Genomic DNA, 26,003 nt, shown 5'->3' with positions numbered 1-26,003 from the left:
CTACTGGTTACGCCTCTCTTTATACAGCCCAGCATCCTTCTGGCAGCAGCCACCGCCTTGTTGCACTGTTTTTTTGCCTTTAGATCTTTGGACACTATCACTTCAAGGTCTCTCTCCCCATCCGTGCATATCAGCTTCTCACCTCCCAGCATATACGGCTCCTTCCAATTATTAATCCCCAAATGCATTACTCTGCATTTCTTTGCATTGAATTTTAGTTGCCAGATATTAGACCATTCCTCCATCTTTTGTAGATCATTTTTCATGTTTTCCACTCCCTCCTCTGTATCTACTCTGTTACAAATCTTGGTATCAGCAAAAAGACAAACTTTTCCTTCTAACCCTTCAGCAATGTCACTCACAAACATATTAAACAGGATTGGCCCCAGCACCGAACCCTGAGGGACACCATTACTCACTTTTCCTTCCTCCGAGCGACTTCCACTAACCACCACCCTCTGGCATCTGGCACCACCTTCTGGCATCCAGTTCACCACTTTGGGTCCTAACTTCAGCCCTTCAAGTTTGTTCAAGAGCCTCCTATGAGGAACCATGTCAAAGACTTTGCTGAAATCTAAGTAAATTGCATCTAGTATTTGTCCTCGATCCAGTTCTCTGGTCACCTAATGAAAAAATTCAATCAGGTTTGTTGGACATGATTTATCTTTACTGAACCCATGTTGCCTCAGATCCTGTAACTCATTAGATTTTAGGACGTTCACTAACCTTTCTTTCAGCAATACTTCCATTATTTTTCCAACAACTGAAGTGAGGCTTACCGGCCTGTAGTTTCCCGCTTCATCTCTGTGACCACTTTTGTGAATAGGGACCACATTGCTCTTCTCCAATCTCCAGGAACCACTCCCGTCTTCAGAGATTTGTTGAACAAGTCTTTAATAGGACCCACCAGAACCTCTCTGAGCTCCCTCAGTATGCTGGGATGGATCCCATCCGGTCCCATTGCTTTGTCTACATTCAGTTTTTCAAGTTGTTCATAAACACTTTCCTCCATAAATGGCGCAGAACCTTTTCCATTTTCTCGTGTAACTTTGCCAGACAACCTCGGTCCATCTCCTGGATTTTCTTCCGTGAACACAGAGCAGAAGTATTTGTTTAGCACATTTGCTTTTTCCTCATCACTCTCCACATATCTGTTCCTAGCATCTTTTAGTTTAGCAATTCCATTTTTCATCTTCCTTCTTTTACTGATATATCTGAAAAAAAATGTATCTCCCTTTTTTACATTGTTAGCCATTGGCTCTTCCACCTGCACTTTTGCCAGATGTATCTCTCTCTCTTGGCTTCTTTCAGTTTCATCCGGTAGTCCTTTTTGCTATACTGGGTTAGACTAATAGTCCATCTAACCCAGTATCCTGTTTCCAACAGTGGCCAATCCATGTCACAAGTACCTAGCAGAAACCCAAATAGTAGCAATATTCCATCCTACCAATCCCAGGGCAAATAGTGGCTTCCAAGTTTCAAGTTTATTATATTATTTGATTAAACGCTTTTCAGGATACAAAGCGTTTTACAAAGAAATAAAATTGGATTTCTAAAATCACAAATACATTGTAATTAAAATTAACTACCTTAAAATAAAAAAGAAAAAAAAAAGAAAAGAAAAACAAACTGGGGTAAACAATCCACATGAAACAATAGGAAAGGGGGAAGAAAGAAAAAATACAATTTAAAAAAAAAAAAAGAGAAAAAAAATAAGCAGGTTGGGTTAGTACATAGGGAAGGTGTGAAGAAAAGAAATTTGAGGATTGGAAAATATAAAGAGAAGAGGAATATAATCTGAATTTAATAAAGGAAGATGAAATTCGGAATTAACCGGAAAATTAAACTTTTAGTTAAAGGCTTCTTTAAAAAGAAGACACTTTAAACTATTCTTAAATTTTTTAAAGTCTTGTTCAAGCCGTAAATATAGAGGGAGTGAGTTCCAAATATTTGGGGCAGTAACTGAAAAGATCAGGTCACGGCGAGTACCAATGATTTTTAAGGAGGGAACATATAGGGTAGCTTGTGAGGAAGATCTAAGAACTCTTGACGAACTATAAGGAATCAGGAGCCTATCTATAAATGCAGGAGTGTTATTTTTAATTGTCTTAAAGACTAAAAGAGCTATTTTATATGTTATCCTGTATGAAATTGGCAGCCAATGAGCGTTTTGAAGCAGAGGCGTAACATGATCAAATTTATTTGAACCTGAAATTACCTTTATTGCAGTGTTTTGTATAATTTGGAGGCGCCTTATATCCTTAAGATAAGCCCCCTTTAATAAGGAATTGCAGTAATCTAGTTTAGAGATCACTAGTGAGTGAATTAAAGTATTGAGAGAAAATGAATCGAGAAGTGGAACCAGTGAACGAATCATTCTTATTCTATAGAAACAATTTTTAACCAATGCACTGATGTGTAATCGAAAAGTAAGATTATTGTCTATAATGACACCCAATATTTTTGTATTGGTAGTAAGATTCAGGGGTTTGTTATCAATTATAATTGGGTTAATGAGTCGTACACCTTCTTTCCCTGAGAAAAGCATAGATGTGGATTTGTTGATACTTAAGGAAAGTTGATTAACATTCAACCATTTGTGTACTTTGGCCAGCTTACGGTTAATTTCAAATATATCCTGGGAACTTGAGGAATCTAAAGGGTGCAAAAGTTGAAAATCATCTGCGTAGGCATACACTGTGAATCCTATAGATTGACAAAGGGTTAAAAGTGGGGCCAAATAGATGTTAAACAGTAATGGGGACAATATGGACCCTTGTGGTACTCCATAATTTGTTTGATATGGTTTTGAAATAGAATTGTTAAAATGAACTGTAGAAAATCTATCTGTAAAATATGATCGAAACCAGTCTAATACTTGGTCTTTAATACCGATGGAAGAAAGGCGGTGGAACAATAAATGGTGATCAATCGTGTCAAAGGCTGCCGCTAAGTCTAAGGAAATGAGAACGACAGATTTATGTTGATCCAGAAAGTAATGAATAGATGTGACAAGCCCTAATAAGGAGTGCTCTGTCGAATGATTCTTACGAAATCCTGCTTGGTTAGGATGTAGAACCTGAGTTTTATCTACAAAGTCTGACAACTGTTGAAATACTACTTTTTCAGTAATTTTTGATAGGAACGGAAGGCTCGCTATAGGTCGATAGTTGGAGCAATCGCAATCCCTCATGTCTTTCTCAGTAGCAGTCTATGGACTTTTCCTCCAGGAATTTGTCCAGATCTTTTGTTTAAACCAAGTTATGCTAATCACTGTTATCACATCCTCTGGCAACGAGTTCCAGAGTGTAACTATTCATTGAGCGTGAAAATATTTTCTCCTATTTGTTTTAAAGCTATTTCCATGTTATTTTTTAAAAATAAAAAATTGATTCACTTTTACCCATTCTACACGACTCGGGGTTTTGTAGACCTCAATCATATTCCTCCTTAGTCATCTTCTCTCCATAATCTCTTTAGCTTTTCCTCATATCATCCCCTTTATCATTTTGGTTACTCTTCCATGAACACCTAATTCCGCTGTATCCTCTTTGAGATACATTGACCAGAATTCAACACAATACCCACCTAGAACTTCGACCTGTGAGGATTCAGCGGGATATAAGACCACATATAACATAACATAACTTAAAGTGAGATTGCACCATGGAGTGATACAGAAGCATTATAATATTTTGACCATTCCTTTCCTAATAATTCCTAGTGTATTGTTTGCTTTTTTTAGCTGCTACTGCCACACACTGGGAAGAAGATTTCACCCAATCCAGAACTGAGATATGACAATCAATGTTTTTTTTTAAATGCCGAGCAGCTGAGGGCTGAATTAGACCTAGTTGTTCAATGTCAGCCCATATCCAGGTACCTGCATTGAATATCTGGATCTTTGGTATCTCTCAGAAGTTAACTGGGTACCAGTGATATTCACTGCTGGTACTGTTGAATTTTTTTTTTTTTTTTTTTAAAGCTAATTTTATTTATTAACTAGTTTTCGTACTTTTTCTAATAGTTTTAAATTTAAACTTTCTGCCAGAGATAGAAATATAAACTACAACATTGATGGCCTCTAGAAGGCACAACAGGGCCTAAGTTCAGTCTTCTTTGAAAACAAAAACCTCAAACAAACAAATTAACTGGTTTTCATCTCCTTTACAATAATTTTTCCCATAATTTATCTGTTTGAGCATTGTTGAAGATGAGTTGAAATGATCTATTGGAAACATAACTGATGAACCATTACATTGCAGTCCCGGAGATGCCAATATCTTAAAGTCTTTGTACTAAGAGTGAGTGATTAACAAGATCAAAAGCTGATGAGATAGTTTTTATGCTTTTCCCACACATATGGCCTTGTTGCCTTCTGAGCTCTTGTACATTCACCACGAGTCCAGAGCAATTCTTTTAGATGTTTAAACGCCATAGCGCCATCTACCCCTGAGGCAGGCTTCTTATTTGAGGCTGAAACATGTCGGGTCAAGAAACAAAGGAAAAAAAAAACTTTGTATTTATATACATATTGGTTTCTATGCATGATTATATTCAATAAACATTGTTCCTAAGGTTGATGTGCACAATCCCTTGCCCCACTTGTTTTCTTGTTCTGAGATATCTACTAAAATGGTTGAGATAAAACCTCCACCATTTTTTTCTCTCCTGGTGCAGCTTCAGAGTGGACTTTTTACCATCAGCACAGTGTGAGACGTTGGCGGTTTGTTATTAAGCTTTGCCTCCGTGCTGCTACATCACACACAGTTGAGAGAAAACCATGCCTCAGTTTGAGGCGTGCTGCCCCCTTAGTGAGCCCCTTTGTGGGCAATGTAGTGGGCATCTGTTTGGTTTAGGCTTTCAGGTTATCATGCCGCCTTACCGAGCCATGGTGCGCCCTCACCTGGAGTACTGCTTCCAGCACTGGTCGCCGTACATGAAGAAGGACACGGTACTACTCGAAAGGGTCTAGAGAAGAGTGACTAAGATGGTTAAGGGGCTAGAGGAGTTGCCATACAGTGAAAGATTACAGAAACTGGGCCTCTTCTCCCTCGAACAGAGGAGATTGAGAGGGGATATGATCGAAACATTCAAGGTACTGAAGGGAATAGACTTAGTAGATAAGGGCAGGTGGTTCAGCCTCTTCAAATTGAAAGGGGATAGATTCTGTATGAACATAAGGAAGTTCTTGTTCACCCAGAGAGTGGTAGAAAACGGGAATGCTTTTCCGGAGTCTGTCATAGGGGAAAACACCCTCCAGGGATTCAAGACAAAGTTAGACAAGTTCCTCCTGAACCAGAACGTCCACAGGTAAGGCTAGTCTCAGTTAGGGCGCTGACCTTTGACCAGAGGGCCGCCGCGTGATTGGACTGCTGGGCAGGATGGACCACTGGTCTGACCCAGCAGCGGCAATTCTTATGTTCTTATTCCCTGTGGTCAGGCTCTTAACAGGTTCAGGCCTAGGGTTAGTACTGGGTCTCCCTTCCTGCTCAGCCTCTCAGGCGTCTAGATAGGCCTCAGCTACTTCTAGGACCTGATCCAGGGTACGACAGTTTTGTCGTCTGATCCAGCCCCTAAGATTTTTGGGCACTGCTTCCAGTACTTGCTCTTTCACGATCTCCGTGAACAGGGACCGTGGATCAGCAAGGTGAGGCTGTAGCCATTTCTCAGCTAATTTTGTTACTCTCTGGAGTAGGGCCTTAGGTCTCTCCTTCTCCAACATACGAGAGGCTCTAAACTGCTGGCGGTAGTGTTCCTGCGTGTAGCCTAGGTAATCTAATATATGGGCCTTAACTACATGATAGTTACTGGCGTGTTCAGGACGCAGTGTCTGAAAAGCAGCCAAAGTCTCTTCAGGCAAACAGGGCAATAAGTGGACGGCCCACTGATCGGCCAGCCAGCCTGCTGCCATTGCTATTTGCTCGAAAGAGTTTAGGGAGTCATCTGGGGCATCTCCAAGTGTAATTTGCACAAGTTCAAAAAAGCCAATGAATTATGTCCTACCGGCTGTGGTGCGGCTGTGACTACCACTGCAGTAGTCCCGGTACTCACGGCTTGAGTGTGCATAAGCTGGGTAAAAGCTTTATTCATAGAAACATAGAAGATGATGGCAGAAAAGGGCTACAGCGCATCAAGTCTGCCCACTCTGCTTACCCACCCCCTGACTATGCCCTAATGACCCAATTTCCTTATCTTGACCCTCGTAGGGATCCCACATGGATCAGCAAGGTGAGGCTGTAGCCATTTTTCAGCTAATTTTGTTACTCTCTGGAGTAGGGCCTTAGGTCTCTCCTTCTCCAACATACGAGAGGCTCTAAACTGCTGGCGGTAGTGTTCCTGCGTGTAGCCTAGGTAATCTAATATATGGGCCTTAACTACAGGATAGTTACTGGCGTGTTCAGGACGCAGTGTCTGAAAAGCAGCCTAAGTCTCTTCAGGCAAACAGGGCAATAAGTGGACGGCCCACTGATCGGCCAGCCAGCCTGCTGCCATTGCTATTTGCTCGAAAGAGTTTAGGGAGTCATCTGGGGCATCTCCAAGTGTAATTTGCACAAGTTCAAAAAAGCCAATGAATTATGTCCTACCGGCTGTGGTGCGGCTGTGACTACCACTGCAGTAGTCCCGGTACTCATGGCTTGAGTGTGCATAAGTTGGGTAAAAGCTTTATTCATAGAAACATAGAAGATGACGGCAGAAAAGGGCTACAGCTCCTCAAGTCTGCCCACTCTGCTTACCCACCCCCTGACTATGCCCTAATGACCCAATTTCCTTATCTTGACCCTCGTAGGGATCCCACATGGGTATTCCATTTATTCTTAAAGTCTGGCACGCAGTCTGCCTCGATCACCCGCACTGGAAGCTTGTTCCAATGATCAACCACTCTCTCTGTGAAGAAATACTTTCTGGTGTCGCCATGAAATTTTCCGCCCCTGAGTTTGAGCAGGTGTCCTCTTGTGGCCGAGGGTCCCTTGAGAAAGAAAATATCATCTTCCACTTCGACACGTCCCGTGAGGTACTTAAATGTTTCGATCATGTCTCCCCTCTCCCTACGTTCCTCGAGAGTGTAGAACTGCAATTTGTTCAGTCTCTCTTCATACGAGAGACCCTTGAGCCCCGAGATCATCCTGGTGGCCGTCTGCTGAACCGATTCAATTCTGCGCACATCTTTACTGTAATGTGGCCTCCAGAATTGCACACAGTACTCCAGATGAGGTCTCACCATGGCCCTATACAACGGCATTATGACTTCAGGATTTTGGCTGACAAAACTTCTATTGATACAACCCAATATCTGCCTTGCCTTAGATGAAGCCTTCTCCACTTGATTGGCAGTTTTCATGTCTGCACTGATGATTACTCCTAAATCTCGTTCTGCTGAAGTCCTAGTTAAAGTTTCTCCGTTCAAGAAGTACGTCCTGCATGGATTTCCGCTTCCGAGGTGCATGACCTTACATTTCTTAGCATTGAAGCCTAGCTGCCAGGTTGAGGACCAACTTTCCAATGCAAACAGGTCCTGCGCCATATAATTCTGTAAACTGCATTCACTTACTATATTACATAGTTTGGCGTCATCGGCGAATAGTGTTATTTTACCTTGAAGCCCTTGATTCAGATCCCCTATGAATATGTTGAAAAGGAGTGGACCCAGGACCGAGCTCTACGGCACTCCACTGGTCACCTCCGATGTTTTAGAGAGGATACCATTAACCACCACCCTCTGAAGTCTGCCACTCAGCCAATCATTGACCCATGCAGTTAGTGTCTCTCCTAACCCCATCGATTCCATCTTGCTTAGCAGCCTGCGGTGTGGGACACTGTCAAAAGCTTTACTGAAGTCCAGGTACATGATGTCCAAAGACTCTCCCAAGTCCAACTTTCTTGTTACCCAGTCAAAGAAGCTGATGAGATTGGATTGGCAGGACCTACCCTTGGTGAATCCATGCTGACTGGGATCCCTAATATTTTGTCTTGCTGTCTCTGCATGGCTTCCTGGCTCCCAATCCAAAGTTCGTGGTTCACCTTAAGGATCACCTGCAGGTCCTCACTCTGCCTCTGTCTCTCGCCCACCAGAACCGCTCTGAGCTGCTGGGGGATCCATGACGGTGACCTGAGGACAGAAAAATAAAAGAAAACACCACCAAGTGCGGTATCCTTTGGACCAGGTTCACCCACTGCTTAGTAGGCCCAGCCAACCTCCCCACTGAAATAACAGCTGAATCCTCACCAGCCCCCACGTAGGTACGCTTACCGATGGTACTGATGAGTCTGAGCTTGCGTGCTATTTCGGATGCACAGCCCTATGCTACGGTCAGCCTGGTCGGACTCCTGCACTGCGCTTCAGGTCTGGTCTGTCCGCTCCTCTTCACTGGTGTGACGCCCACGTATATCTGCCTCAGCGTGGTACTTACGGTGAAGCAGGAGTGAGTCCAATCAGCATTCTCAGGTTTCCCAAAAGGCTCAGGATATGAGACAAAGTCCAACAAAACAAATTCAGCCACAAAAACAACTTTTTTCCACAAGAAAAATATTTTTTACCACTGTCTAAAGGGGGCGCAAAATCCCACTCTTGATACCAATTTTGTCATCCACCCGGCCTCCACTGGCTAGCGCAAGTACAGGGAAGGGTGACTAAGCTAACGTGACCATTTATTTTTTTCATCAAAACGGGACATCTATTAATATTCAGTCTCGCCCCCAATCCCGCCCTAGCCCCACCTCCAATCCTGCCCTAGCCCCGCCCCAATCCCACCCTAGCCCCACCCCAATTTCTTCCATTCATTTTTCATATATACACAATATCTTATTTCATAATGGTAACCCTAAAATTAAAAAAAAAACACAAAGCACCCTATACACAGAGAAAATGTTAATGTAAGTGGTGTACATTCAGGTACTCAAGCGTTTTTCCCTATCTGTCCTGGTATGCTCACACTCTATCTAATGTACCTCCTTCTCCCTCACCTGCAACCTTTTTCTTCTCACAAAGTGTGCTCGAGTTTCTGCTTGATAAGTACCTGCTTGATATGTATCGGCAGGGTGTTAATTCGAGTCCTGCCTGGTAGCAAGTGCCAGCAAGGGCTACCTGAAAGTTGATATCAGCTGCGCGAGTGTCTGTTCCTTTCTTTACCCGACTGAGAGTGCAATCGGCAGGGCTGGTTAAAAGGACCACCAGTTGCATGGTAGTGGAATCAACAACATCAATTGTAAGTTTTTATGTTACATATTATCTTTTACTAGATAGATCTGAGGGCCCTCAGCCCAGGGAGGGACTCGGGGCTGCAACTTTATTTTGTTCAAGTTATAGAGTGTTTTATTCCAGTTCTAGGAGCTTAGAGAGTTCCTCTTTGTGCTCTAGCCATGGTCCCGTTAGCATTGGCCCCATTAGAAATTATTAAACTTGCCAACTACTCTAATCTCTCTAAAATCATTCATCATTTCCATGATAAATGGGTTAAGCACACTTCCAAAAAGTCCAAGAGCAAAACCCCCACTGAATGGGAGTGGCCAGTGGGCAGCTCTCTTTACTGGCATGATTTAGTTTCCCTCCATACCACCATATTGAATGACAAAAAAGGTAAATCCCAGATATAACATCTTAGTATGTGGAAGCTTTGGCATGAGCGATGCCATGAACCCCCCATCAGGATCCCACACAACACATACATGACACTACTGAGCCTCTCATAGCCTCTAGAGAAGCTCCAAATGTGCCAGATATCCCCCGTGAGTGTGTGCGGGCCCCTGACTGTCCAGATATTGGGACCACCTCAGACAAGCCCCCCCCCTGTATGAATCCACCCGGTATTCTCATGTTTTTGCCGATGATATGACCGAACAACCCACGAGCCTGTATCCGTCCCTGCTACCTCCAGCGGGTGGTTGCAAGTCTGCTCCTTTTCGTTCTGAGCCCACTTATGCTAAGATAGCCCATCATGCCCCACACCCTTCACTCTTGAGCACATAGCCTTAGAGCACATATGCTATAGTTATTGACACTTCTCAAGTCTAAGTCATTGTCCACAATGTCTGCTTACACTAAGGCGTGGAAGGCTTCCAGCATTTGTGTGCTCAGCCCCAGGTGGACCTTTATTCAGCTCTGATCTCGCTGATTCTTGCCTTTCTTCAAGCTGACCTGGATAAAGGCCTCACTGTGGCATCTCTTCAGGTTCAGGTGGCTGGGCTCTCTTGTTTTAGATCCCGGGAACGTCGGTACTCATTAGCGTCTCAGCCTGATGTCACTAGATTTCGGAAAGGAACTCTTTGTGTCAGACCACTGGTTATGCAATCTTTCCCTTCCTGGGACCTTAACCTGGTGCTGTCTAGCCTTACCAAGGCTTGTTTTGAGCCCCTTCGAGATGCTTCCCTCTTGGACTTGAAGCTCAAGACCGTTTTCCTGATTGCCATTACTTCAGCGCAGTGTGTGTCAGAACTGTCTTGTAGAGAACTGTTCCTCCATTTTTCGGAGACTGGGGTTTCCCTTTGGACGCTTCCTTCCTACCTGCCGGTAGTTTCAGGTTTTTATGTTAATCATAAAGTGCATTTGCTTGCCTTTTAACCTACCCATACAGACTGTTAACTTATCCATCAGTTGTGGTGTGTTCTCTCCAGTAGATTCAATTTCCTCTTTGACGTATATGTCAATGCCCCCAGCTTTTTGAGCCACTCTGTTTGCAGTATAGTTTGTATCCTGGTAGCACAGTGTCCCAGACATTTTCCTCAGTCCACCATGTTTCTGTGATGCCAATGATGTCAACGTTATCTTTTTGTGCCATAGCTTCTAATTCATCCATTTTATTCTTTAGGCTCCTTGCGTTCCTGTACAAACACATGAGTTCCTGTTCCTTTCTTGCATTTCCTTCCCTCTTGTGTCCCTTTCAATCTGTCTTGCTTGTGATCTGATGAACTTCGCAGTAACTGCACCTACTCTTTGGAACTCCCTACCACAGCATCTCCGTGATGAACTTCGACTTGATAAATTCAAGACTGGTCTTAAAACTCTCCTATTCGGTGATGCATTTAATAATCATTAGAACTATTATTCTTTTTCTTCCTGCTCACAACAATCTCCTTGACAAAGCAAACCCTCCCTTATGTACTACCCAACCCCTACTATCTCCCTTCTTCTTCTTTAATATGTAACTTTTCCCATCCCATTATTTTACCCTCACATTCTAGTACGTCTGGTAATTGTTTGTTCGTTTGTTTGTTTATTTTATTATATGTTCACACATTTTTTTTTTTTTTTTTCTCAGTTTTCCCTATCTTTTTAATTCGATTGTAAACCAGCTAGATATTAATTTGATGGTTGGTATATCAAAATCAATAAAACTTGAAAACTTGAAACTTGTCTTCCCCTGTATCTTCCTGCACGGTATCCTCTGTTGAGTCTTCCCCTCTGCCTTCCTGCACGGTATCCTCTGGTGAGTCTTCCCCTCTATCTTCCTGCATGGTATCCTCCGGGTATACTGGTTCCCGAACCATCGACTCTCTCTCTTGGTCTCTCATACAAAATTGTTATTTCTTTAATAAGACATTAACTATTTTTTTCTGAGGCCCTTCAAGTACCTACAAATCCAAAATGTGGCCCTGCAAAGGGTTTGAGTTTGAGACCACTGCTCTAGACAAACATCTATCCCTGGAAAAACATACTGATATTACTGTCAGGAAATGTATTTCAGTACTTTGGAAACTATGCAGCATAAAAAAATACTTCGACGACACCTCATTCCGCCTGTTGATACAATCCTCCATTCTCAGCATCCTAGACTACTGCAACATCATTTACCTGGCCTCCACGAAGAAAACCATCTGGAGACTGAAACTGATCCAGAACACCGCCGTTCGCCTTATATTAGGATTAAACAAATGGGAACACATCACCCCTTTTTACCACAAACTACATTGGCTACCCCTTGAATCCTATTCAAGTTCGTGTGCTTCTGCTACAAAACTGTTTTTGGTCTATCTCCGAGCTTCCTCACCCCTCATTTCAACCTGAATTGAAATTAAAAAAACTCCCGCAGAATCAATCTTTTCGCCTTCCCCTCCCTAAAACTATGTCACCTCAAAAGGTTCTTCGACAAAACCTTCACCTTCCAGGCGGCCAAACAGAACCCTTGGCTAGCCCAAATTATGCTCAAGGCCCCCACCTACCTTGATTTCCGAAAAATACTCAAAACTCATTTATTCCACGCTCAAAATCCCTAATCCCCTCTCTTCCACTTCTCTCACCCCTTCCTCAAACGACCCAATCTCTCTCATTACCCCCTCTCACTGATCTCCCCCAACTCGCTAACTCCAATGACATGTACAATCCCCCCTCTCATGCTCATCTTCATCATCCTCGTTGCTTGTAATTCTGATCACTTGTAATTACTTGTTAAATCTTGTTTATTTGTTGTGAAAACTCCCCTCCTCATGCTCACCTTAATATCTTCATTACTTGTAAATCTGGTTAATTGTAATTTCTTATTAAATTTTGTTTAATTGATGTGAACCGCCTAGAACTCCCTGGGTATGGTGATATACAAAAATAAAGTTATTATTATTATTATTACACCTGACAGCTTGGTACCTCTCAACATAACTCCTCTTCAGTTTTCTCAACCTGTACGAGACATTTTAGAGGCTTCTAGGAAGCCTGCCACTAGACAATGCTACCACCAAAAATGGACTAGATTTTCTACGTGGTGCATCTCTCGTGATAATGAGCCTCAAGATTCCTCCTTATCTTCTGTTCTAGATTATCTTTTGCACTTATCCACCTCTGGCCTCAAGTCTACATCCATTCGAGTCCATCTCAGTGCAATTGCTGCTTTCCATCAGCCTATTGAAGGGAAACCCCTCTCTGCTCATCCGGTGGTTTCCATATTCATAAAAGTACTTTTCAATGTCAAACCTCCTCTCAATCCGCCTCCAGTGTTTTGGGATCTCAATGTTTTTGCTCACTTGATGAAGCCTCCATTTGAACCAATGTCTGTGGCTCATCTTAAGTATCTCACTAGGAAAGTGGTGTTTCTCATTGCTCTCACATCTGCTCGAAGAGTCAGTGAGCTGCAAGCTTTAGTTGCTGATACACCTTTTACTGTGTTCCATCATGACAAGGTGGTCCTTTGTACTCATCCTAAATTCCTACCTAAAGTGGTTTCAGAATTTCATCTCAACCAATCCATTGTTCTTCCAGTGTTCTTTCCAAAGCCTCATTCTCATCCTGGAGAATCAGCTCTTCATACTCTGGACTGTAAACATAGAAACATAGAACACGATGGCAGAAAAGGGCCATGGCCCATCTAGTCTGCCCACACTAATGGCCCACCCCCTAACTACCTCCATGCCAATCCCATCTTTTCTTAAAATCTGGCACGCTGCTTGCCTCAATTACCTGTTGTGGAAGATTATTCCAGCGATCAACCACCCTTTCGGTGAAGAAATATTTTCTGGTGTCACCATGAAATTTCCCACCCCTGATTTTCAACGGATGACCTCTTCTTACCGTGGGTCCTTTAAGGAAAAAGAGATCCTCTTCCACCTTGATACGACCTGTGACATATTTGAATGTCTCGATCATATCACCCCTCTCTCTGCATTCCTCGAGTGAGTACAGCTGCAACTTACCCAGTCATTCCTCATACGGGAGATCCTTGAGTCCTGAGACCATCCTGGTGGCCATTCGCTGAACCGACTCAATTCTCCGCATATCTTTTTGGTAATGCGGCCTCCAGAATTGTACACAGTATTCCAGATGGGGTCTCACCATGGATCTGTACAACAGCATTATGACCTCGGGCTTACGGCTGACGAAACTTCTACGGATACAGCCCATGATTTGTCTAGCCCTTGATTGGCATGTCTTCGCTAATGATCACCCCCAAGTCACGTTCTGCTACAGTCCTTGCTAGGATCTCACCATTTAGGGTGTAAGTCCTGCATGGATTTTTGCCGCCAAGGTGCATGACCTTGCATTTTTTGGCATTGAAACTTAGTTGCCAAGTCTTTGACCAATGCTCCAGCAGGAGTAGGTCCTGCGTCATACTGTCGGGCATTGAGCTTTTGTCGGGCACTGTGCTTTCATCTGTTGTGCGGTTGCCTACTATGTTGCATAGTTTGGCGTCATCAGTGAATAATGTAATTTTACCTTGAAGCTCCTCAGCCAAGTCTCTTACGAAGATGTTAAATAGGATCGGGCCCAAGACCAAGCCCTGCGGCACTCCGCTGATCACCTCCGTCGTATCGGAGAAGGTACCGTTTACCACTACCCTCTGAAGTCTACCTCTAAGCCAGTCCCTAACCCATGCGGTTAATGTTTCACCCAGTCCCATTGAACCCATCTTGCTCAATAACCTGCGGTGTGGGACGCTATCAAACGATTTGCTGAAGTCCAAGTACACAACGTCCAGGGACTCCCCTATATCCAGCTTTCTTATTACCCAGTCAAATAAGCTGATCAGATTTGATTGGCAGGACCTACCCTTCGTAAAACCATGTTGATGGGGATCTCGTAGATTCTCCTCATTCAGGATCGTATCCAATTGGCATTTGATTAGTGTTTCCATAAGTTTACTCACTATCGATGTGAAACTCACCAGTCTATAATTCTCAGCCTCCGTCCTGCATCCCTTTTTGTGGAGTGGAATGACGTTAGCCATTTTCCAATCCAAAGGGACTCTTCCTGTACTTAGGGAAAGATTGAAGAGCGCGGATAACAGTTCCGCCAGGGCGTCACTCAATTCCCTGAGCACCCTGGGGTGTAGTTTGTCCGGTCCCATAGCTTTGTTCACCTTGAGTCTTGATAGCTCCTCGTAGACACTGCTGGGCGTAAACTCGAAATTTCGAAACGGGTCTTCCGAGTTTTCCCTCGTCGACAGCTGAGGGCCAGATCCCGGCGCCTCACAAGTGAAGACCGAGCAGAAGTATTCATTTAAAAGTTTGGCTTTGTCGGAGTCCGATTCTACATAGTTCCCTCGGGTTTCCTAAGGCATACTATCCCATCTGTGTTTCTTTTTCTGACACTAATATACCGGAAGAAGGATTTATCGCCCTTCTTGATGTTCTTCGCAAGGTTCTCCTCCATTCAGAGTTTGGCCTCCCTGACTGCCGTTTTGACCGCTTTTGACTTGACCAGCATTGGGAGCCCCTCCAGCAGGGCACCTAGCCTCTGCTCCACCCCTCCCCTGATCCAGCAGGGGAGAAAACCTTTGAAAAAAAAAAGCAGCGTTGGCACTCAAGACCCGCATCGGGAGCTCCTCCAGCAGGGTTCCTGGCCTCTGCTCCACCCCTCCCCCGATCCAGCAGAGGAGAAAACCTTTGGAAAAAAAGGCAGCATTGGCACTCGAGACCAGCATCGGGAGCCCCTCCAGCAGGGCACCTGGCCTCTGCTCCACCCCTCCCCCGACTCAGCAGGGGAGAAAATCTTTATTCTTCCTAGCCACTGCAGGGAAATCAGCCACTGTTCCCCTGCTCGCCTTGCCCGAGTTTTGGTCCACCTCCCCTCCCCAGCCAGCCGGGAAAGGAAAACCTCACGACCCTGCTTAAGCACCGGTTGTAGGCAGCAAGCCCCCGTCTGTAGGATCACTCGGGCTCGGGCTCGACTTCATATAAGTTCTGCACAATTTGTTTAAGTTTAATTCGTTTATGTTCTGCCCAATTGTTTAATTCGTTTAAGTCGTATAAGTTCTGCCCAATTGCTAATTGCTTAAGTTCTGCTAAGGATCACTAGACTCTTTCAATTGTTTAAGTTCTGCCCAATTGCCTAAGTTCACCAGTTTTTATTTAATTGTTGTAAGCCCTTTCTAATTGCTAGTGGATTTACCAGATTCTATCTAATTGTTCTAGTTCTGACCAATTGCCAAACCTATTCAGTTGCTTAAGTCCGCCCAATCTCTAGGTTTTACTAGATTCTATCCAACTGTTTATGCTCTGCCCAATTGCTAAGGTCCACCAGACTCTTTTTAATTGCTCTAGTCCTACCCAATCGCCAAGACTTTCCTCTATTCTTGCCTCCTAGCCCTCCCATAGGCCTCCCCAACCCCAACATGAAGCCACACCCGTGGATTCTTCTTCTCCTTCTCTGCACATCCTCCAATATCACCCTCTGCCTGAAACCCCCCTCTCCTAACTTACCCGACCCCATAAATGTCGGTACTATTTGCCCAGGCATCAAAATCCCCACGCTATTGTGCACCCGAAATCATTCTTTCAAAAAAAAAAAACCCACAAAGAACTAATCATGCCTCCTTAAAGCCCATTCCCCCTGCCAACCTTCCCAACCTTGCCTTTGACTCGCTCACCCCAGTCCCGTCTCTTTACTGCAATGCCAGATCCACATGCAACAAAACCCAAATTTTGAAGGACCTACTTGAATATCTTGACCCCGGATTCCTTTTCATCACAGAATCATGGATTGCAAAAGACGACATATTTACACAAAACGAGCTTTGTTCTCACGGTTACCAAGGCCTCTTCTCCCCAAGAATTAACCGAAAAGGAGGTGGCTTGGCACTCCTCCACAAATCATTCTTCGATGTCCAGCTTGTCGAAAAGGGCAACCATGCCTCTCTAGAATATATGCTAGTCTCTGTCATCGACGAACTCCATCCTCACCCACTGGGTATCCTACTATTATATCCCCCTGGAACAAATCCTCTGAACCCGTCCTCAACACGATTACAAACGCCTTCCTCAAATTTCATAGATTACTAATCATCGGTGATATTAATCTCCACCTAAACGATACCACCAACAAGGATGTAACTGATTTCAATAACTTCCTCACCTCTTTAGGCTTCCCCCCACCAGCACTCTCTCCAACCCATGAAAAGGGGAACACGCTAGACATCATCAGTTTCCTCGATCTCACCGATTACAAAACTTCAGTCGATGACACTCATTGGAATCATGTCCCTTGGCCTGACCACTTCCTTGGGGCTTTTTGCCTCCCCATTTTCATGTCTCACTTTGGGTCCCCACCTCGTTCCTCAAACTCCATTACCTTCTGAAAAAAAATTGCTAGCGAATTGTTCTGGACCAAATTCCTCAACCAAATTCCCACCATTCCTAACCCTCCAAACCCTGAATCCAATTGGCACACCTGGATCACCCTCTCTGAGACCCCCTACCACTCCCTCGTACCACTATCCACTAAAACTGTCTCCTACTCCCGCAAGGCCCCTTGCTACCTTCCATACTACAGAGAACTGAAGCAGAAATGTCAAATACTGGAACGCAAATGGAAAAAATCTAAATCCCCCACAGACAGATAGCCCTGGAGGGTTAATATTAAGTCTTACAATACTGAACTAAAAAAAGCAAGGAAGAATTACTACAGTAACAAAATCTCCAGGTCCAACAACCAAAGTAATACGTTGTTCAACATCAGGCGTTCCATATCCTCCACTACCACACTCCCCTCCTCTCCATCTGCAGACGATCTAGCAAAATTCTTCAATGAGAGTTGTAAGAGGGTTCCCACCAGCACCCTCTTACAACTCTCTGGTAACTACTGACTCCAACCCCACTCTATCCGTCGCCAACCATATTCCAGTCGACAGATCCTGGACCACCTTCAAGTTCGTTTCTGATTCCCAGGTTGCCAAACTGCCTCAAGTTGAAATCCTGCAACTGTACCTTGGACCCTTTCCCCTCCTACCTATACGAGAAAATTCCCACACAAGCCATCTCATCTCTCACCAAACTTATAAACTCCGCCTTACTTTCAGGCCTATTCTCTGCAGAAATGGGACACATTGCCCTATCCCCACTACTGAAAAAAACTGATCTAGACCCCTCCATACCATCCAGCTATCGCCCAATAGCAAACATTCCTCTCCTGACCAAGTTGCTGGAGTCCATCATATCTACCCAACTTTCATCCTATCTTGAAAGATTCTCCATTCTCCTACCCTACCAACATGGCTTCAGACCCAACTTCAGCACCGAATCCCTATTGGCCTGTTTAATCTCAAAGATCCAACATCTTCACTCTTGCAATAAGTTCGCTGTTCTTCTTCAATTCTACCTTTCTGCAGCTTTCGACATGGTCCATCATGATATACTAATTCTCCAACTTTCTGAAATTGGCATAAACTCAACAGTCTTAGATTGGTTCTCAAAATTCTTACGTTCCCGCTCCTACTTCATTAACATGAATGGCTCCTCATCCCTCCCGTGGAAACCGATTTGTGGAGTTCCTCAGGGCTCACCTCTATCCCCGATTCTTTTCAATGTTTATATGTCCTCCCTGAAACTCCTTCAACTGTCCCCCTTGGAAACACTTTACACTTACGCCGATGACATCCTTGTCCTCCTCGAGACCGACTCTAACCTTACCAATCTCTCTGAGAACATCTCTTCATGTATATCGAACCTTCAATCCTGGGCCCTCACCGTACAAATGAAATTAAACAAGACCAAAACAAAACTACCGTATTTGCCGGCGTATAGGACGACTGGGCGTATAAGACGACCCCCCAACTTTTAGCTAAAAAATAGAGTTTTGTGTTATACTCGCCGTATAAGATGACCCCTTCTTCCGCACACCTTCTCTACCGCCCCGGGTGCAGCACAGCCGGCCAGGTCCCCTTACTTTTGTGGCACTTCCCCGACCGACCGACAGACAACAGCCCCAATCCGACAAACCTCCCTGCCCTTAACCGCGAATCTAAATTACCTTCTTACAGCTGCTGTAAGAAGGTATTTAGATTCGCGGCTACAGTGCAGGGAGGATTGTCGGACCCGGGCTGTTATCGGTCGGTCGGGGAAGTGCCACAAAAGTAAGGGGACCTGGCCGGCTGTGCTGCACCCGGGGCGGGGCGGGGCGGGCCGCTCCTCTCCCTTGGTAGCCACTCGAACCGCGAGGCTACGCTCCTTCTCCTTATCTGCCCTGCTTGCAGCACAGAGCCGAACGGAAGTCTTCCCGACGTCAGCGCTGACGTCGGAGGGAGGGAGGGCTTTGTTTAAGCCCTCCCTCCCCTCCGACGTCAGCGCTGACGTCGGGAAGACTTCCGTTCGGCTCTGTGCTGCAAGCAGAGAAGGTAGGGAGAAGAAGAGCCGCGCAAGTAAGGGCATGTAAACTGTACCCGGCGTATAAGACGACCCCCGACTTTGGGGAGGATTTTAAGGTACTAAAAAGTCGTCTTATACGCCGGCAAATACGGTACTTTGGCTCGGCCCAAAATTAGAACAGCTAACCACCCTCATCACACTGTCCTCTGGCACCACATTGCAGCTTGAACATTCATGCAAAGTTCTGGGCATCATCATTGATTCCACACTGTCCTTCAATGACCACCTTAATTCCTTAGTAAAAAAATGCTTTTTCAATCTTCACATGTTAAGGAAAGTGAGATCCTGCTTCCATCATCATCACTTTGCTGTCCTCGTACAATCCATCATTCTTTCCAGACTGGATTACTGTAACTCCATCTACATAAGCCTGACAAAGAAAAGCCTTCATAGACTCCAGCGGATCCAGAACACTGCAACTAAACTAATCTTCGCAAAAAGCAAATTTGACCACGTCTCCCCGATTCTGTCTAAGCTTCACTGGCTCCCTGTAATCCTTAGGGTTCACTATAAATGCGCCTGCCTAACCTTCAAGTCTCTACACGGTATCCTGCCTCCCCTTTTTCCACTATCCTGGAACTCCTGTAATCCCAACACCACCAGATCCACTCAGAAATTCAAACTATCCTTCCCCTCTTTAAAAGGTATATTCCATGCAGGAAAATTAGGGACTTCTCTCTTCTTCAGGATCACCGAACTCTGGAACAGCTTTACTACCCCGCTTCGGAGCCTGACTTCCCTCCAACTCTTCCGCAAACATTTGAAAACTTGGCTTTTCTCTAAAATGCAATGACCCCTCCCTCATCGATATACGAGGTCCCTCTAAACTCCTCTTTCTAAGTCCTTCTACTTTTCATTGTACTTCCTTTCTACTCCAACTCCTGTAAACTGTGCCGAGCTCTACTTCTGTGGAGATGATCCGGTATACAAACTTAAGGTTTAGTTTAGTTTAGTTTAGTCTTCCTTGGATTCTCGCTTCCCTGATTGTTTGTAGATGATGAACGCTCTTTTCTTCTTTTTTATGAGGTCTGAGATCTCCGCAGAGAACCACTGTGGTCTATTGTTTCTTCGGTAAATTAGCTATAGGCCAGTAATTTGAAATTTCTTGGATACTAGTTTTATGGTCCTTGATAATTGGTAAATGATGGCTTGGATCCTATGGTTAAACTAGATCTAACCAAGTCAGTGATGTATGGACTGAAAATAGAAAAGAATTGTTTCAAGAAGAAAGGTGGAATAATTTCTGTATGGGTCCCTTTTATATTTAGTGTGTTAAGGCATCTTTGAATATCCTGCAAGGCTTTTCAATCTTACTCTTGATGAAGGGGCAGCAGAAATCATTTTGCACACAGACGTGAGGTGGGTAAGTAGACACAAATTTCTGCAAAGATTTTGTGATTTGCTGAATGAAATAAGAAGGTTTTTGAAGGAGAGGGGAGATGATCAAGCAGAGTTAGAAGATGAGGAGTGGTTATGTGATCTGGTATTTCTCACTGACTTTACAGGCAAACTAAGTGATATGAACCTTGAACTACAAGGTAAAAACAAATGCATTGGCGAGATGATGAGTACAGTTTCATCCTACAAGAGCAAATTTGAGCTAATGAAGACTGACCTTGCAAACAGTACTTTTGATCATTTTCCTAATACGTAGGACCATCTAGGACAATATCCAAATTTTGTTTTTCAGAACGAGAAGCATGTGACAGAAATCTGTCATCCAGGAATTCGAAAATATGATCTGTGACTTCAAAAAAATTGGAACAGTTGTGGAGTACTTGTCATACCCATTCAAATTAGATGTAGACATTAAAGAAACTGCAGCTGCTATCAGTAAAAGTATTCATTGAACAAGCCATCTCTTGAAAACGAAATATTAACCCTTAAAAATTACATTTTTCTCAAGACCTGTGCTGAGCAAGAATCATTTTGGAAGCTAGTGCCTAGAGACAAATTTCCTAACTTGAGAAGATACAGTGAAACTGTATACTCCTGTTTTGGTTCAACTTATTTGTGTGAATCTGCCTTTTCCTCTAAGCATTTCCTCCAATATATTGGGAAAGCTCTACTCAAACATCAGCAGGATCAGGGACTACCTGCACACTTCTTAGCAAGACAACAGGAAGTGAGACTAAACAAAAAAAACTAGACAGAAAGTATTGCCACTGAAAAGTAGCTGAAAAGCAATGAACACAAATGCTCGCAATCTAGGCAACAAAAATCATGATCTACGAGCCCTGATGTTAGAAGCAGACTTGGATAATGTAGCGAAAACAGAGACATGATTCAGTGATTCCCATGGATGGGATGTAAACATACTGGACTATAATCTTTTTAGGAAAGACAGAGCTGGTCAAAAAGGTAGAGGAGTAGCGCTCTATGACCGATATCCAAGTGACTGAAATGCAGGGGATATGGGGAGAGGAAGAAGCAATATGGATAGCTTTGAAAAGAGAAGATGGGTGTTGTATACAGACCTCTGATTCAATCGCAGCAAATTGATAAAGATCTTGTTGCAGATATCCATAAGCTGGGGAAGAAAGGAGAGGTGCTGTTGCTAGGTGATCTGTACCTGCAGGTTATGTGGATTGGAAAGTTCTTTCTGCGGAATCGCAAAGAAGTAGGGAGATAGCGGATGCCCTTTAAGAGGCTCTGATCAGACAAATGGTGATGATGGAAAAAGCGATACTAGATCTGGTGCTCACAAATGGGGAAAGTGTCACTAATGTCCATGTGGGTGCCCACCTGGGTGGCAGTGGTCATCAAATATTTTGGCTAAACATTTTGGCTAAAGTGGAAGGCAGCCACACAAAACTCAAAAGTCCTGGGTTTCAAACGTGTGGATTTTAGTAGTATGGGGGAGGATCTGAGGAAAGAGCTAAAAGGAAGGGAGGATATAAGGGAAGTGGAAAAACAGTGTTCCAAGCTGAAAGGAGTGGCTACAGAACTTTATGTGAGGAAAATAAACAAAAATAAGAGAAAAAGGAAACCAATATAGTTCTCCAATCTAGTAGCGGAGAAAATAAAGGCAAAAGAATTTGCATTCATGAAATACAAAAATAGTCAAGAAGTGCACAAGAAAGGAATACTGGATGAAAATAAAAGAAGCCAAGAGAGAGATATATCTGTCGAAAGTGCAGGCAGAAGAGCAAATAGCTAGAAATATAAAAAAGGGAGACAAAATTTTTTTCAGGTATACATATTAGGGTTCATAGTCAAAAGCGCGCGGCAACAAAGGCGCGCCGAGACAACTGAGTGCAAGGTGGAAGCCCGCACCGAAGAAAAACAGTGTTTTAAGGGGCTCCGACGAGTGTTGGTGGGGAACCCCTCACTTTACTGAATACAGATCACGCCGGCGTTGTGGGGAGTTTGGGGGGTTGTAACCCCCCTCATTATACTGGAAACTTAACTTTTTCTCTGTTTTTTAGGGAAAAAGTGAAGTTTTTAGTAAATTTCTTAACGCGTCGATTCATGAAACCATTTCGTCTAAACCGACTGGTCTTTCCTGTCCAAAAAGTTATGACTGCTGAGGACCAGTCGTTTACATCCTCGCCGACTATTTCTGCCTAGTAACTGATGTGTGCATGTTAAGAACCCCATTAAAAATATATATCTACCCCTCCAAAAATCCAAAATATATCTAAACTTTTAAATATATGTCAATTTTCATGTACATAAGTGTTAGAAATATGTTTTTAATTTTTTTGGAATGCGCATAGCGAGTGTGGGAGTGAATTTCGGATTTGTAATGCGCATGGTGAGAAAATCATGGATTAACCCTGTGTTCTCCTTGCGCATTGTACAATTCAAATATCAATGCCAAATAACAAAAAAAATCCAAAATCAAATATAACTTTTAAGGGCCAGCTATCCCTCCCCCCTTCCTTCCAGCTAGATTGTCACTTGCATGTGACATCATGGTGTCGCTAGTGGTTGCTTCGTGCTTCACTTGTACAGCTTGAAACAGTACTTCAGAAAAATAACGGTTGGTAAGAAGACTTCCTTATATTGCCTTTTTTCAAACAACTATGCTTTGCGGAAGGTGCATCCGGAGCCCGCTAATGACGTCCGTGATTAAACCACGCCCCATTTCTATGCAGTGAAGCCCTAAAGAGCTAGCGCATGCATTATGTGCTTCAAAACCAACATGCGCATCAATCGATGTTTCTGCGCTAATGGCAGTGTGTTTATGATTGGATCATTTGAATGGACAAGCTTTACTGAATCGATCATCTACAATGACTCAGAAAAGGATAGGACACGAATCGGATAGATTTTGGGACTTTAGTGAATCCTGCCCTTTGTTTGGAGGAAGGAATGGTGAGTTTTCTTACTCTTTGTGATTCTGTGCAGCGCTGCATGTATCTGGTAGCGTTAACAGTAGAAATGGAGTGCCTCAAGGATCTGTGCTGGGGCCGATTCTTTTCAATATGTTTGTGAGTGATATTGCTGAAAAGGTTAGAAGGAAAGGTTTGCCTTTTTGCAAATGATTCCAAGATTTGTAACAGTGGGATACACAGGAGGGAATGGAAAAATGAAAAAGGATCTGCAAAAGTTGGAAGAATGATCTAATGTCTGGCTACTAAAATTCAATGCAGAGAAGTACAGAGTGGTACATTTAGGGAGTAGAAATCCAAGGGGATATATGTGCTGAGGCAAGAGGCTGATATGCATGGACAGGGAGAGGGTCCTTGGGATGATAATGTCTGAGGATCTGAAGGTGACAAAGCAGTGTGCCAAGGCAATGGCTGTAGCCAGAAGAATGCTAGACTGTATAGAGAGAGGCGTAACCAGCAGAAGAAAGGAGATGTTGATGCCCCTGTACAGGTCGTTGGTGAGGCCCCACTTGGAGTATTGTGCTCAGTTTTAGAGGCCTCATCTGGCCAAGGATATAAGAAGACTTGAAGTTAGGGTTACCAATTGTCCGGATTTCCCCGGACATTTCCTCTTTTAGAAACCCAGCACTTTGGGTTTTGAAAAGCTGGCCCGAAGAGATGAGGTTTGTATGGGGCTGGGTTTGGGGGTGGGGCAGGGCTGGGGGGACCCAGGGGGCAGAATGGGGCAGACCTGGGGCGGTCCCAGGGTGGAACAGGGCAGGCTCATGCATCCTCTTTTATCAGATGGAAAAATTGGACTTGAAGTAGTCCAGAGGAAAGCAACAAAAATGTTTGGGGGTCTATGCCCGAAGAAGTACGTGAAGAGACTGGAGCACCTCAACATGTATACTCTGGAGGAGAAGAAGGACATGGGTAGACTTAGGAGTAATGTTAGGAAATTCTTTATCATGGAGAAGAAAACTGTGACGGAATTAAAAAAAAAAAGCATGGGATGAACATAGAGAATCTCCAACTAGAATATGAATGGGCAAACTTTCACAGTCTGAATCCCGCAAAGGAGATGGTTTGGATAGGCTGGAGTAAGTTTCAACAGCAACTCCAGTAGTTGGAACCGAAATGGACTTCTAAGTTTTGTAGCCCAAGAGAAACAAAGAAAAAAAAAAAGACAATCATGAAATTGTAATGCATGTAGTTACAGGGCAGACTGGATGGGCCAGGTCTTTATCTGCAGTCATTTACTATATTACTATGTAAGTAAATGCTTTTTCCCTCTCAGCTGCAGTCTTTGCTATCATTGAAGTGACTAGAAAACTTTCCACTCAGCAATGTTACTGCTTCAAATGAGCAAGATTTTCTTCCTGGTGTGCAATTCATTCTCTTGTATGACTGCCTTTTTTAGCATTAAATCTTAGCTGCTCAATCCTGGAAGTCCACTGGGAATCCTGCTTAACCAGAGGCAGAGGAGCAGCAAACACTGTTCTGGGAACCTAATATTTTGCTGAACTAGAGCCTGAGAATACTTGGGATCCTGGTTAACTAGAGGCAGAGGAGCAATTGCTGTCCTGGGAGCCTAATATTTTGCTGAACTATTACAGTACATGACACTATCTGCAGGAGCCTGGTCTGAACTACTCCTATATTTGCAGTAATGATGTCACTAAAAATTGTCCCCTCTCAGCCATTACTGGCAGGGTGGCATAAACTCATGTCTGGAGTGATCAATGATGTCACTAAAAATTGTCCCCTCTCAGCCATTACTGGCAGGGTGACATAAACTCATGTCTGGAGTGATCAAGCAGGGACATAAATAATTTTTCATTTTTAAATATCTTCCTGATATTTTGTCATTATTTTCTGTTATTTTCCAAAATAGTGGGGACAAGTCAAAAAACAAATCAACCCAGGGTATGCAAATGATGTGGTGAACAATGTTGTCTTCAAAGAAGTCTTTAATAACTTAAATCAAGGATCTGGCATGGGCTGTGTTTCAGCTCATGCAGGGGCCTGCCTCAGCGGTCAGAGCAAAACACAAATATTGTGAGAAATAACTTCACTAGTGCTGAGCAGAAGCAATTTTGTTTATACTGCTGATGGCTAATCAGCTGATTGCTGTGTTTGTCCTTGCCACAAGCTTTGACACTAGGTATCTGATCCACAAATAGCTGATTTGCAGTATAAACAAAATCACTTCTGCTCAAAACTAGTGAAGTTACTTTTCACAATATTTGTGTTCTGCTGTGACCCCTGACGTAGGCCCCTGCATGAATCAAAACATGGCCCATGTCGGATCCTTGAAGTTATTAAAAACTTCTATGAAGACGGTGACAGGTCAAAAGCGTGCGCCGACAAAGGCGCGCCGACGCAAATGAGCGCAAGGCGGAAGCCCGCGCCGAAGAAAAACAGTGTTTTAAGGGGCTCCGACGGGGGGTGTTGGTGATGAATCCCCCCACTTTACTGAATACAGATCGCGCCAGGCGTTGTGGGGGGTTTGGGGGATTGTAATCCCCCTCATACTGGAAACTTAACTTTTTCCCTGTTTTTTAGGGAAAAAGTGAAGTTTTCAGTATAATATGGGGGGTTACAACCCCCCAAATCCCCCCCAAC

The 26,003-nt window shown here is 43.8% G+C and overlaps 1 protein-coding gene across 5 annotated transcripts in view; it reads left to right on the top strand.

The window, feature by feature from the left end:
- The window catches only part of TTLL9 (tubulin tyrosine ligase like 9), a 198,731-nt gene that overhangs the window by 94,639 nt on the left and 78,089 nt on the right, over positions 1-26,003 (top strand). The gene's annotated exons all lie outside the window — the stretch shown is intronic.

This window comes from Geotrypetes seraphini, chromosome 11 (assembly GCF_902459505.1).
Source record: "Geotrypetes seraphini chromosome 11, aGeoSer1.1, whole genome shotgun sequence".
In the NCBI taxonomy this organism is placed as follows: Eukaryota; Metazoa; Chordata; class Amphibia; order Gymnophiona; family Dermophiidae; genus Geotrypetes; species Geotrypetes seraphini.
The sequence above is the reverse complement of the archived record's forward strand: the minus strand, read 5'-3'. Positions and strand labels throughout refer to the sequence as shown.